Genomic DNA, 15,199 nt, shown 5'->3' with positions numbered 1-15,199 from the left:
TCTCAAGCATGACCCACTAAAGATATATCTATTTCATGTGAACAAGTTTCCTTTAACAAGGGTATAGTAAAAAGGAAGATATATTATAATTAAGAATAAAATATTCATGCAAACATACACTAACAAAATCATTCTTCAGAACTGGAAATATATATATATATATTTATATATATCAATATATATAAAATTCAACCGACAGACAAGAACAGTCTTCCTCAGGAACAAGACAATAAATTAGCCTGCTGTCTAAACTTTCACCCTTTCTGAATCAAAGATTTTTAGAACTAGGATGAAAGCTGATGTTCTTAATGTCAGGAACACATACTTAAAAAGCAAAACAAGCCTTTCAAAATGAGAAATCATCCTGATTATCAGGGAAATTCAGGAATTCTTCTGGCAGTGGGTGTTGATTTAAAAACAAACAGACCAAAAAACGCCCCCCCAAAACAAAAAAACCTACCTTAAAGAATAAAACACAAAGTGTGCACTGGTTTCTCTTCTGCTCAAATGGCACACAAATGTCTCTGCTCCAGGATCAGGGTGCTTCTTCGACTCCGTCCCAGGAGATAAGTCAGGTATTTAAGGACAGCTGGCAGCACAGAGTTGTCAACCTCGCTGTGAGAAGGACCAGGCCCCTTTCAGAGAAGTTACCCGACTGATACCTCTAACCACTCGCCTCCTAAAATAGAGACAGGTGTGCTCATCCAGTCAAAGGTCCAGATAAGGCTACGTTCAAGCCTCCTGCTCTTCCTAACCTGGGGCACCGGGACCAGACGCTGGGCACTGCCTCAGCTCAGTGTCTCCCCCGGTGCCAAGACTCAACGTTTGCAGCTGCCTGTAGGTCAAGCTGAGATCCCTCCCTACTCCAGGCTTCAGTCAGTCCAGGCACATTAACCATCAAACATTTCCCTTGATGGGTTTTGGCCACCCTCAAAGAGAATGACTCCCACCAGGTTGGGAGTTTCTGAACAATCCCTCATTTGGAGAGAGGAAGTCCACATAGTGTACCTGAGCTCCATCACCCAGCCCTGCTCCATCCATCACCCAGCCCAGCTCCATCCATCACCAGGCCCAGCTCAGATTTCCCCTCTAAACTGTGCAAGGAGCCACCCCTGGCCTTAGTGTTTAAACCTGGGAAGAAGGTCATTTGCCATTTTTCCTTGTGGCCAACCAACCCAAGTGAGACCAGTAACAACCACTAAGTACCTCACAGAAATTGCTGGCAAGGGCTTTCTTTCTCTTCCAATGAAAGAGTATTTCTCCCCTCTTGCCACTCCCTCTTTCCCTCAACACATGAAGAAACCATTTTAGCACCTTCTTCAGGAAGAGGCCAACTATACTAGAATTAAGGCAACAAAGACGTGCCAGCAAGTCACCTGCATCCCATCCAACCATCTGAGGTCCCACGGCGTAAGAAACTGGTTTGCATAATCGAACATGTATATTGCTTTTTCTCCTTGAAATAGATCCCGGATCCGAAGACAGAATTTTAAAGAGTTCAGCTGATACAAATACCCTAGGAAAGCTGAGCTATACTGTATGCTTTCAACAATTACAACCAAACCCAGCCCAGTAAAATTTATTACATTTAAAACCAAGATTATAATAACCACATCCATTCCATTTGCAACACTTTATAGGGTAGCTGGTTCCAAAGACTCTGAAATCTGAGGACAAAAGTAAAATCAGATGTTGTCCGAAGCATACGGAGATGTCTCTCAAGGGAATTAATGCAACTCTGACGGGAATTCCTCTCAAAACAAATAGAAAACACACATTATCTAATGATAGCTTAATTTCTGGTACTTTTCCACTATAAAACAATTTTTTTAAAGAAGAGAAGTATCTACAATAAGCAAATTTGGGGTTCTCTCAATCTTTGCCTTTTCCTTAACACCCCGCCACTGAAACAACTCAGGGAAACTGACAGTATCCATAAGCCACGGTTTTAAATATGGCCAGTAGTAATAAGATATTATGTTCCGTCATGCTACGTGTACCAACTGGAAGGGTGATAAACATTGAGGGATTATTCAGACTATGAAAACTTTACATCTTTAGCTTGAGATTTGAGGACTGACCCTTATTCATGAGACGAACAAATATGTACAGAGGGAAAAAAGGTTTAAAAGACAAACATCAAAATGATAACTGCATGTCTCTGGGGTCACTGAATGGGGTCAGTGACTTTAATTTTCTTCTTTGTGTTCATTTTTATTTTCCGTATGCTCTACAATATTTATTATTTTGGTAATAAATATTATTTTGAAATTGTTACATTATGATGATTTTATGCTAATTTATACCTTTTTGAAAGTATATATTCTACATAAACTATTCAGAAAAAACCTGACATAGTGTATATAGTAGCAGACACTGTCAAAAATTCAGGGATTCTAAAAGGTGAAGAAAATGAACATTTTTAACTTTTAAGATGATTGTTCTCCCTATAAAAGCACTCCTATGCTACAGGTTAAAAAATACAATGGAAAATGTTTAAACATCACAGAGAAAAATAATAAGTATTGTCTTGGGGAATAATCTAGGTTTTTCTTCCCCTTTAAATAAGATAAAAGGTGGGGGGGGAAAGCCCTAGACCGTGATAAAAATATGCATTATCCCACCCCAAAGACTCTGTACAGCTGGTGAAGAACATTCCGGAAAAATGTGTAGCCCTTGAACATTTAGATTTGGCCTTGAAGCAAACACACCAGGACAAAAATTATCCCTGAAACAGCCATCCAAGAGGGTAGGGAAACAACAAGAGATTTCATCCAGAACCGAAGGCAGTAGCCATTTGAGGCTGGTCTCCGCCCGGATGATGCTTCTGTCAGGCTCCCTTGTGGCCCAGTTTCTACATCTTTTCCCACACTCCACGGAAATGGCGAGGCTCTAACAAACTGCACATTTAAATGAGGAATGGAAAAATCTTTTCAAAACTTCGGCGTTCTTTACACCTTCAGTACTATTAATGCTGCCTTTCTGAAAGCCCTGGTAGAAAAAAAATTGAACAGCAGAGGGTATATTTAGCTGATTAATCATTTCACTCATTAGTTTTTATCCAGCTAAAATGACGTTTGTTATGGTGAGTGTTAGAATATTTTTAATAAAGATCAAAAGTTTATTGGTAAGTATTTTCAAAAAATTTGGAATATATGGAGAGATGAAATTAGAACTCCTCCACAATCCCATCACCCAGAGATAAACCACTGTTAGGCTAATGAACTTACTAAGCAGAGACATATTTAACTATACAAATTAAACACTGAACATATATATTTCAAAAGAATAAATTCTATTTATATGTCATTCTAAATTTCATCCTATTTCATCTGTTGAGTAAACAATTCGTAGTTATATTCTCATACAGATTTTACTGCCTAAGTAACGGCTTCAAGTTTATATGTTAAAGATCAGAACCAGCAAGGAGCTGTCAAATGGCTCTTTAGAGTTCACTAAGAATCGAATTATGATGCCTATATACAAGGGCCAATTTTAAAGCAATCTTGAAGTTATAACATCTTACTTTCATATCTCAAAGCACACTTCACCTGAACCCCTTCTCAATCAACCATTTAAAGTTCATGGCAGAAAAAATACAAAATTCCTGAAAGTAAATTAGTTCATTTTTATAAGCTACATTTTACAAAGTACCAATACAGTTGAGGACGTGGACCATAAAACAGAAAGTACCATTTCCTCTCAAACATTTCCCTCACCGGCTAAGGACAAAGTGACTCATTCCTGGGATTCACCTTCCTTCAAAATACTATCTCTATAAAATTCCCCACTTAAAAAGTCTTAAAATAGCCCTTTGTCTCCCTTCATGGTGGAGCTTTCTCAATCACACACATCTCTCTTTCTCATTGATGTAATAGATAAAATAGATATCATTATATGCATACATAAATGTCATATATAACATATAAGAATTTTTCATAAGAAATTAAAATTCATTCCTCCCACTCTTAGCCTGAATATTCCCAAATGCTGAGAAACCATTAATTGGAAGTAATCTAAATCTGGAGTCATTTTTATTTTAAAATTTTCACTCAGAATTTTTTTTTAACATCTTCATTGGAGTATAATTGCTTTACAATGCTGTGTTAGTTTCTGCTGTATAACAAAGTGAATCAGTTATACATATACATATGTTCCCATATCTCTTCCCTCTTGCGTCTCCCTCCCTATCCCACCCCTCTAGGTGGTCACAAAGCACCGAGCTGATCTCCCTGTGCTATGCGGCTGCTTCCCACTAGCTATCTATTTTACATTTGGTAGTGTATATATGTCCATGCCACTCTCTAACTTCGTCCCAGCTTACCCTTCCCGCTCTCCGTGTCCTCAAGTCCATTCTCTACATCTGAGTCTTCATTCCTGTCCTGCCCCTAGGTTCTTTAGAACCCTTTTTTTTTTTTTTTAGATTCCATATATATGTGTTAGCATATGGTATTTCACTTGTAATTTTATCTACATTTCTGACCAATACCAATGAAACCTGATGGTCTAATGGTTACAAAATTAGTTCCAGCAGCAGTGTTTGGGCTTCTACAAGTGAGAACTAATACGTCACAGAATTCCACTGCTCACATCACACAAGTGTGCAGTTTGGAAACAATAAAGAAACCTCTTCTTCCCCACTCTTTAAGCTGACCCAGATTAGTGGTGTCAAGCTATCATTCCATTACATCTGAATGCTCTACCCCTCTCAGATCCACACCCTTCAGAAGGTGACTTACAGATGCTGATGTTTTCCCACTGCTCTAGATAAGTGCAGAGGACAGATATGACAACCCTTGGGAATCTTAAACCATCCCCTAACGATAATCTACAATTGGCCAGGCTTACTTTTCTCATTTCTTTTTTAAAAACTAAATGGTTGATTGCTTTTTTTATTACTTAAAAAATGATCCTCATAGTAGTCTATTATATTATTTACTGTACTCTTCTCTATTTGTAAAATATTTCAAAACTCCAAATGAGAAACATTAAGTCATAGGAATTTCCTTTCATATAAGAAAGGAAATCACCCATCAACCCACCATCCAAAGCAAACCATTAATATTTTAATGTATTTCCTTCCAGTCTTTAATATAACAAAACTGGAGTTATACCATATTGTACAGCTTTGCATACAGATACTTCCACTGAATATTATATTGTTAGCTTTTTCCCTTTTCAGTAATACTCTAACCGTTATTTTAAGCAGTACATTGAATTCCATACTATGCCTGTGCCATGATTTATTTGACTATGCCACATTTGCTTTTCCACTGTTAATATTGCTAAGAAAATCCCTGCCTAAAAGTCTGTCCTTACTTTTAATTCTTTCTTTAGATTACAGAACTACAAGGGGAATTTCAGCCCAAAAGGCATAAACATTTAAGTTTTCTGTTATATATACAGGACCCCCTGTTTTCCACTCAGTTTGTATTAATCCAAATATTCTCCCAACAGGTGATGCAGAGGCCCAAACCCACAGCATCCCAGAGAGCATTACCTACCAATTTAAGTGGAAAGTTAATCTAATTGTTTTAGTTCTTATTTCATATTACTGGTGGGTTTGAACAATTGAATACGGTTATTGGCTTCTATGCTATCTTCTTTTACAAACTGTTCCTATCCTTTCCCTAAGCACTAGGGTTTTGGCGTTTTCTCATTTATTAAAAATAAGTATTAATCATGTTTGCTTTTCCTACTAATTAGACATAGGGACAAGTTTAATATAGACTTAGCATTATTTATCTGCATGATGGTATTGTTTACTGGAATGTATCTTTTCTGAATAAATCAAATTATTTGAAAGGAAGCATAAAAGTGAGACACACTAAGCAAAAATTCCACGTTTTATGATAGTTAAAGCGTATTGTGATGGCACTGGATTATCCCACTTAGCTTTCATAATCCTTTGTGACAGAAACTGTCATACCACCATTTTGCAGATGAAGATACTGAGGCTCACAGAGAGGTCAACGCAGCTTGCCCAAGGTCAATCAGCCAGTGCATGGAGTGACAAGGTGGAGTAATTCCAGAGCCTAAGGCTCGGGACTCCTGCACCCAACAGCCTCTCCTCAGCCACCCTAGCCCTGACCTGTCTCCTTCAACTTCTTGAGTATTATCTCCACGAAGGGTTCTGCCAGAACCTCAAATTCAACATGTTTAAACACAAAACTGATTCTCTTCCCAACCAGATATCCACTCTTCCCCTTAACCTGTCTACTTCCGTCATCATGGTGACAACCATGCTCTTTGTCATTATTCAAACCTGAACCCTTTATTTTAGCTCCTCATCCACTCAGGACCACTCCCATCCAGTCACCATGCAAACTGTCAGCAAAGGATTGGGTCTTCACCACCTTTCTCCCATCTCTCCCCTCCTCCTCATTCTCTCAGCCTCCACCATCACTTGCTCCCTTAATCTCTGGACCTTCACCACCACCTCTTTCCTGTCTCCTTGCTTCTAGTTTCTTCCTGTTCCACTGTGTTTTGAACAACTGCCGAAGCGCTGTGTTACTCAAATACCACCACAGAATTTTAGGTGTACGGGATCTTGAAACCTAAGATCCGATCAGTTGGCAGTTCCTGACTCAAACACTGTATTGAGGGTGTTCCTGGGGCCCCATCTCAGCTCTGCAGAAAGAGTGCCCTGATTGATTTTCTACGCCTCCCAGGGACACAGGGAGTGGTGCCCATGTGCCAGGTTTTAACCCCCACTAGGGTTTCATCTAAGTTTTTCATTTGATAAATTTAGATCTGAGACCTGAAAGATTAATGGCTTGAAGTCACACACCTGGTCAGTAAAAGATCTTTATCTTCCGTGTACATATAGAGTATATTCTATACATTAGGAGTATAAAGTCCTTGGATTCAGGAGCTAATTCTTATTCAGCTTTAAGCCAGCCCACACCACCATCATCCTAACCCAATGACAAGCCTTGGCTACAGGAGGTACCCAATAGTTATTTACTACATTAAAAACCATATTGCAAAGTAATCTTAGAGTAGCAGCAAAGGAATAACGTTCATATAAATGTTTCTTGGTAAAAGAACTATAATTATACTACTTTCAAGAACGGGAAAATGAACTGACAAAGGGTCTCCACTAAGTGGTCTTGAGCAGCCTCTGTTAATCAATATAAAAATTCCATTGGTAACACAGAATTTTTAAAAATAAAAGAATAACAGCTCTTTTGACATAAAAATGTTAAGGTAGTTTTAAGAAAGCACTCCAAGAGGGGTCAGTGGCTTGTATAGCTTGGGTAGCCCAAAGAGAAAGGAATGGAACTGTTATCAGCTGAACGCCTACTATGTGCCTAGCACTGTACACTGCTATCTCACAACTGTATGAGGAAGTATTATTATTTCAACTTTACTGATGAGGAAATCATGATTCCAAGAGTAATGAACTAACCCAAGGACCTAGACGTGACCACATCGCTGGTATACAATAGCATTAGGATTTGAGCCCAGATCTGTTTGACTCTAAAACCCAAGCTCTTTCCAAACCAAGGAAAAATTTTCTACAACATAATCATCCTTACAGACCTTAAAGGACAAAAACTTGATTATGACTCTACTGAAATTACGAGTGACTGTTGATCAAAATAAATCACAAAGAGTTTAAAAAAAAAAAACCACAAACTGGGAGGTAGTTTTTGCAACACATATAATCCACAAGGGATTATTAGGCAATCTACATTAAATCAATCAATAAGAAAAATATCTAAAAGACATACAGACAAAAGACTAAACAAGGACTTAACAGAAGAGGGAACCCAAAAGGCCAATGCTATAAATATATACTTAATCTCAATAATCAGGGAAATTGCAAATAAAAAGCACAATGAGATAACATTTCACAAATATGACTGGACAACATTTTGAAGTTTGGCAAGGTTGTGGAAAAACTATAACATCTGTACACTTCTAGTAGGAATATAATCAATACAATCTCTTTGGCATTATCTATAAGGTTTGGCATTATCTAGTATGGTTGATGATGCATATACCCTATGAGCCAGCAAATTTCATTCCTGAGAGAGAGAAAAACAAATAATATGTTTGTGTGCATGTGCATGTATCCCCACATACATAATAAAAGACATGTAGAAGACCCATTCATAGCAGCCCTTTTATAATAGCAAAAGAAAAACAAAAAACTAAAATCAATCCAAATCTCCATCTACAGTAGAAAGAATAACTAAGCCATGGTGGAATACTACACAGCAGTGAAAATGAATGAACTACAGCAACAAAATGAATGAGTCTCAGGAATATGTTAATCTGAAAGGACAAGTCACAGAAAAATATGTAAAGTGTAATTTCATTTATATAAAGTTCTGAAACATATAAAATAAATAAGAATTTTTAAAAGGATAGCCCATAAAGAAGAGCAAGGGAATGATAAACACAAAATTCAGGACCGTGGTTGCTTCAGATGGGATGACAGAGGGGCATAGAGGAGACTCTGAATGTATAATAGGCTCTTCTTCTTGAACTAAGTGGTGGCTGCCTGAGTGTTCATTGGTTTGTGATTCTGTAACATATCTTTTATGAGCATTGTTTTGTATATACAAATCACTTAATAAAAAACAACTTTAAGGGGAAAAAAGGGACCAGAAGGTCAGGATATTGAATACACCAGGAAAAATAGCTGATGACAGAGAACAAGATGCCAGAGGAGAGCAGAGGTAGTAGAGGGGACCCTATGCTCAGGGGTTTAGCTTCCTGGACTCCAGTTCTGCTATCTGAAAACTAATGCCTTCTTCTGGGGGGTGGGGGGAGATTGTTTTTTCAACTTTAGAGGTGTTTTAGCAAAGATCATAAAAAAATGATTAATCTAAATAAACACAGTAAATAAAGCTCTTCCACCTAAAGATTATAGAACTTTAAATTAAATATTTATTTAATATTTCTGTATTAAATAACTTACAATGCACGCATCAATTTCTTAGTGATGTAAGGGGAAAAAATATGCTGATACTTCCGCAAAAGACAAAAGATACTAGTAAGAACATTTTGATATGGAGGTCTTTTAGCTGAAAGAGTACAGCAGTTTCTCAGTTTAATGTCCATACAGACCACTTAGGGGTCATGTTAAAATGCAAATTTTGATTGGAAAGGACTGAGCCTCTAAGAATTTACATATACAACAAGCTCCCACTTGGTAAGTGATCCTGTCCTGATGTTGCTGGTCCACGAACCTCACCTCACTATGGTAGCAAGAGACATCATGAAAATGCCTTCTCTGGTGATGTTTAAAAATAGAAATATGAGAGTATCTAATTGAGACCGTTTCATTTTCCCCCAAAGTAGAGATTGATGACGTTATTCCTACACTATAAAAACTTGGATACAGGACACTTGTTATCAGAAAAAAATCAAGAGTACTAAACTAGGTCTTTTGCAAAGAAAAGGTGCTTTGAGAAACAGCAAAGACTGAAAACTTACAAGAGAACTCCAGGAGAGGTTTTACTCACCTGCACAGACCTAGAGAAATAGCTTTTCCAGCAGGGGGATTAGCCCTTTCCTTACGGAAGAACGGTTTACATTCCCAAAAGTCTCAAAGGAAGAAACCAGGACTACCATAAAGATATTCACAAAACATTAATTAAGGCCTGATTATCATGCAGATGTTGGTGGGGGGGGCCCACATAATTAAAGGAGCATCCCATCACTGCATGTAAAAAATATATATGTTGGGCTTTAAAATTCTAAGAATATGCTGTTAAAACGAAAAGCTTATTATCTCAACAAAAACCACACCGAATAATTTCCACTCATCAGGCCTATGTTTGTTTAGAAGTAGTAAAATCCTCCCATCTCAAAATAGTACTTCTACATGTAAAGTCATACTTTCATACAGCAAGACAAAATAACCACTCACATACTCTTCCAAGGAAACTCTGCCAATGCCAAGTCTCTGCTAAGGATGTGTCACTAGTAGAGTGAGGTCTTGTCGCTTGCTCCTGCAACATCACAGACAGTTGTTACTACTCTCATCTGAGAGATGCTCTTTACCGAAAGCCTGCACATCAGAAGACATCCAAGTGACAGCAGTTTCTGCCCTGCCCCAGTACTTCTTATTCATTCTCTCTGATGAAGGTTTTGGTCCATCCAGAGAAAACAGAGTTACAAAGAGCTTAACCTAACAGAATTCTGCACCTGGTAAGTCAGAACAGCTAAACCTCCTGTGACATCAACACAGGGTATTTTCTTACAACACAATAAATCCAAAATGTCTGGATAATCCATGGAAGGAATACTCCCAAACATCAGAATGCAACATGATTTTATACAACCAGCACAAAGGTTTAGCCCAAATCTAAACAATTCTACATTTTAATGGCCCTCCATTACTGAAAATAATGCACATAAACCACACACTCTGCAGCCAATTCTATCCTGCAGAGCCACATAAAATCAAATGCCACTAACTTGGGCTCATTAGAGATTTAAAAAATAAAAGCAGACACACCTTGCTTTGAAACACTGATCTTCCCTTCCAGTTAACACACTGAAATCCCCTTTTTCACCTATACATTCTAGAAGAGCCTGGGGTGAAATCTGAAATGTATCCCATTTACCATCCCACATTGAATTGTAGAAGTGGCATTTAGAAGGGAAATTCCTCGGGTACTACCCCAGACTAAATAGATGAAGATGTTGGAACATCTCCTTCTGACCAGATACCAGCTACACAGGCCCTGGTGGTCTGCCCTTCACAATCCCCTCCCCAGCCACATCTGCAAAATATATGTATATAAAAACTACACATACATATAAACAAACAAATGCAGTCAGTTACCACCACAATCCCATTATTCATGACTGGAGACTTAACTTGGCTATCAAAGCCAATCTGAATACCAATTTACCATCAACCACGACACATTTACCAAATAATCCTTAATAAAGAGTCCGAATATGTAATTGTATTCTATTACAGAAAACGCAAACAATGAAAACAAAGCAAATACAGGTTAAAGAAATCATTTACCAGCCATCAAAAACATATATAAGTTCTTTTTAAAACAATTTACTGAATGTTAATATTTTTTAAAATGTCTCAGGGACATATGAACTAAAATATATCAATGGTTTCATTTCAAAAAATGGTTTCCTACAGGAAAAATTCATACTCTTAGTATTGATCAAAGACAGAGGTACCGTAATGTCGTAGCTGTAAAGCACCAAATAATAAACATCAACTTTCACACATGATGAAATAGATGGAGAGTTGGGCTGTGGTTTACGGATTACGGGTGAAAAGACGCTGCGACTCCCAGTACAGACTGCACCACTGCCTCCGCACACCACTGGGCCCGGTCCTCCCGCCAGCCCCTCCCTACGGCTCAGGTCCCTCGGTCGGAGATCAGATTCCTGTCCGCAGCCGCAGGCCGACTCCCTCTGCCCGCATTAGCACTGCAGGACACCCCTTCATCCCAGCAGGGCCCAACAGACTAGGCAGGAGGGGGTTACCCAAAGAGAAGACTCCCCCACCTCACAACTAGGTGACCTGGTCCTCCCGACGCCACATCCCGCTGAAGCTGCATGACAAGGTAGAAGTAGCTCCGGGTCTCGGCCAAGGGCAGCCCTGGGCCTGGGTGGGGCCCGGCGGGGGCCGCAGGCGCCGAGTGGCCTTGCCAAGCCCCGCCAGCGAGAACCAGGGGAGGCTGCGATACTGCTGCATTGTGCTGCATCACGGCGAGGGCACCGTGAGCCATCCATCTTGCCAAAAAAATCACATCCCCGTCCAGATAAACCCCGCCGAATCCATTTTTCTCCTTCGCCGAAGCACCCCCATACTCGCCCTCTCCTCACTTACTATCCAGCCCAGCTTTTGACTGGAAAAATAACGGACACGGTTTGTGTACCGATGCCCACAACACTCCCCCTCCCCATCTGACGGCAGGCACTTGGCATCTTTCCTATCACAAAAACAAAGGGAAGGCTCCCCCCAAAAAGAGGGCCGCGGGCGTGGTGTGAGGGCTGATGACCAGAGGGGCTTCCAGCCCACTACCCCAAAGGCAAGCCCGGAGGGTCCCCGCGCTGGCACAAACCTGTTGAAGAGAGGGTGGCAGGAGCTGAAGAGCGGGCGCAGCGGCGGCTCCGCGACCCGAGGCGGCTCCCGCCCAGCCCTGGGAGAGCGGGGACGGCAGGGAGGGCGGGGGGCGGGCGCGAGGATGGGCGGGGGTGGGGGCGCCGGGACGCCGCCTCCGTTTCAGCTGCAGCGCGGCGCAGCCGGGACCACGCCTGGCCGCATCCCCCGTACCGTTACGCGCAGAGCCCGGCCCTGTCAACACCGCCCCCGCTCGCCACCAGCCGGGGCTAGAGAGAGGGCACCCGAAAATACACCCTCCCGTCTGCCCACTTCGCAACCACCCTTGCGCCGGGGGCCGCTGCGCCCGGCTGGAGGGAGGAGGCGGCGGAGGCGGGGAAGGAATCGGCCCCAATGCGTCCACGGATGAGGCTGGGCGGCCGCGGTGCGCACGGCTGCTCTGCGACCGCCTCACTGCGGAGCCCACCGCCCGCCGCCCCCCGCCCCGCACAGCCCGCGTACTCAGAAGCCACTGGAGACCCGGCTCCCCGCGACGCCACTGCCCGGGCTGTACAGCTTCCCCGCCCCCACCCCGCTCCCCGGGCGCAGGGCAAAGGCGGGACAGCCGCGTCCTCCCGGCCTGGGCCCGCGCCCCTCCTCCCGCCGCCCAGGAGCCAGCCCGGGAGACAGCCCCAGTGAGTTGGCATCTTCCTGCCTCAGGCCCCCTACCTACCTCCCGCGGATAGGGGGGTGGGGGCGCCGGGGTCCCGTCCTCCTCCCGCTCCTCGGCGGCCGGGCGGGTGGGCCGGGAGGCGACTCCGCGGGGCTGTCCGCGGCTGGGGCCGGGGCTCACAGGACGGGACCGGTGGGCGCTGCTGCGCGGGGCTGCGCGCTCGCTCCGGGCGGAGAGGCGGCAGAGGGAGGGACTGGAGGAATCCGCAGCCTGCTCGGCAACAGCTGCACTGATTCCGGGGGTTGGGCGGGAGCGCGGGGCGGGGGGAGGAGGAGAGGGAGCTGCAGGGAGGGGGCGAGGGGCGGGGAGAGGGAGCGCGCGGACGCGGGCAGGCGCCGGGTGCGCGCACACGCGCGCGCGCACACACGCTCTCTCCCGCACACCCTCCTCTGCTCTGCCGCGCTCCTCCCTCCTCGGTTTCCCACTCCCGCCAGCCCTCCGCGCTCGCCGCGAGCCCCGCAGCCGCCCACCCGGCGCCTGCTCCGCGCGCGACCCGAACCTCGGGCGCGTCCACGCTTTCCCCGCGCAGCCTCTGCCCTGGCCCAGCGCCGACCTTGTCCCCTGCCGCGGGGACTGGCCGGGGCTGGCCTGGGCAGGGTGGGCACCGCCGCCGCGCTGTCCGAGCTAAGGGACAATGGGGGCTTTGTCCCCACGGCCGGCAAGGGCCAATTTCATGTTTAATTTGAGGCTAATTCGATTATCGCCATGGAAAAGGGCAGCCTAATTTTCTACGTGACTCGTGCAGCCTCCTTTTGCCCCCGATGTTTGCGTTTGGAACGCAATGGAGAGAGCGTGTTGAGGGAGGCTTTGGAGAGTCGTTTGGTGGTTTAGTTTTAGTTCTAGGTGGTGATGCCTTATAGGTTATGCCCAGCCTGATGAAGACCGGTGGTGACCTCTCCATGGGAAACCTGGGCGATGGAGGGAAGGCGGTTGTTCCTCGGCGAAGTCAAGATTTTCCTCCTTTATGAGTGATTTTTCACCCTTTCCCTCGGGGTAGCTGGTAATAGGCCCTACAAGTGGTTCGCGCAACTCTTGCCTCTCTCGCCCTAACGCCGGCTCACTTTAGCCTGATTCGGGTGCCCTTCCCGAGCCACTCCTAGGAAGTGGGGACGCGATGGCCTGAGGGCTTGAGTTCTCCCCCTACCTATGTACCGTGAGATGGACACGGGACGTTTCCTGGAGACTTGGCAAGTGCTAGAGCCGATTCTCAACCAGCTTGCCTACCCTGGCAATACCCGAAGCTATGTAGAAATTCTGGAACTGCCACTGTTGAGGAGAAAAGATGGTGTCATCACCAGGACCACGAATAGAAACGCTCTTTTAAACAGCCTGGAGAAACTGACTTTCTCCGTGCTCTGTAAGTGCCCAAAGCGGCACTGTAAGCCTTCAGAGGGAAGAGGGGCCTTCTCCGTTGTTTAAAAAAAAAAAAAAAAAGCCCTAAGGCTTTTCTCCTAAAGATCTGACCCTCAATACCTGAATAAAAATTTTTTCAAAAAATAAATAATGATGATGATAATAGTCAAATAGCTAGGATCGTGCTTATGTCTCAAATCAGTAGACATGATGGATTTATATTTTTGTATGTATTTTTCATGAATAGTTTAAAATAAAACTAAACAAAATCGTCTCCGCAAAGTGAAGATGATTCTTCCTTTTAGGCTTTCGCCATCAATTTGAATGTTTGACCAAAGTTTATATTTGATCTATATGAAAAAAATTGAGGAAGGCAAATGATTTAACATTTTTCTCACAAGGTTGATCAACACAGCCTGGTGAACTCTCAAAAGGCAGGGTTCTCTGTTCACTGCTAGTACATAGCAGGCATTTAAAAGGTACTCAAAAAATATTTGTTGAACAGAATCAACATGTATGTGGCTGCCCTTGTTAGGTAATGCTGGAAACCCACTAGAAATAAAAGTTGTTTCCCTTTCACTTATTTTGTGCCAGAGCCCCCAGCACCTCCCCACCTACAGTGTTAATGAAATACCAAAGAAAACAATGGCAGTACTGAGAAATGCCTGTTTAAATTCTTTCAATGTTATTCTGCAATTGTGACTCTTAACTGCTTCCTTTATCACAGATAACAGTACTGGAATAAATCTGCATTTGATGCATGAGTCACCTCCCCTACCCCATTCCACTCCCACTTAGTTTTAAAATTTTCCTTCAAAAAGGAAAGCCACACATAACTTTAGCAAGATACTTTAGTAAAGTGGCAGTAAGTATTCCAAACATGTGAAAGACAGGGATTCAGAGTTTCACTATAAATACCTGACTAGCAATTCAAATTCTTACCTTTTGGCGGGGGAGCAGGGGGCCGGGGGAAGCATCACCCAGGAGACCCCAGTGTATCACTGACCAAGAAAAATTAACAAGTCAAAAAAAAAAAAAAAAAGTCTAAATCTGGAGAGATTATTGGAGAAGAC

At 43.1% G+C, this 15,199-nt stretch overlaps 1 protein-coding gene across 4 annotated transcripts in view; it reads right to left on the bottom strand.

Annotated features, from left to right (window-relative positions):
* The window catches only part of SPTBN1 (spectrin beta, non-erythrocytic 1), a 196,516-nt gene extending 183,556 nt beyond the window's left edge, over window positions 1-12,960 (bottom strand). The window contains exon 1 of one of the 4 annotated variants that reach the window (XM_082672414.1): window positions 12,774-12,960. The gene's annotated coding sequence lies outside the window, so the exon portion shown is untranslated. Of the gene's footprint in view, window positions 1-460; window positions 537-9,886; window positions 9,972-12,062; window positions 12,183-12,773 lie in introns of those variants that run through there. The other 3 variants (XM_082672415.1, XM_082672416.1, XM_082672417.1) reach the window with 3 other exon arrangements.
* Window positions 12,961-15,199: the final 2,239 nt, after the last annotated feature.

Source organism: Grampus griseus (genome assembly GCF_964374135.1).
Source record: "Grampus griseus genome assembly, chromosome: 15".
NCBI lineage: Eukaryota > Metazoa > Chordata > Mammalia > Artiodactyla > Delphinidae > Grampus > Grampus griseus.
This window is presented reverse-complemented; position numbering and strand designations above follow the sequence as displayed.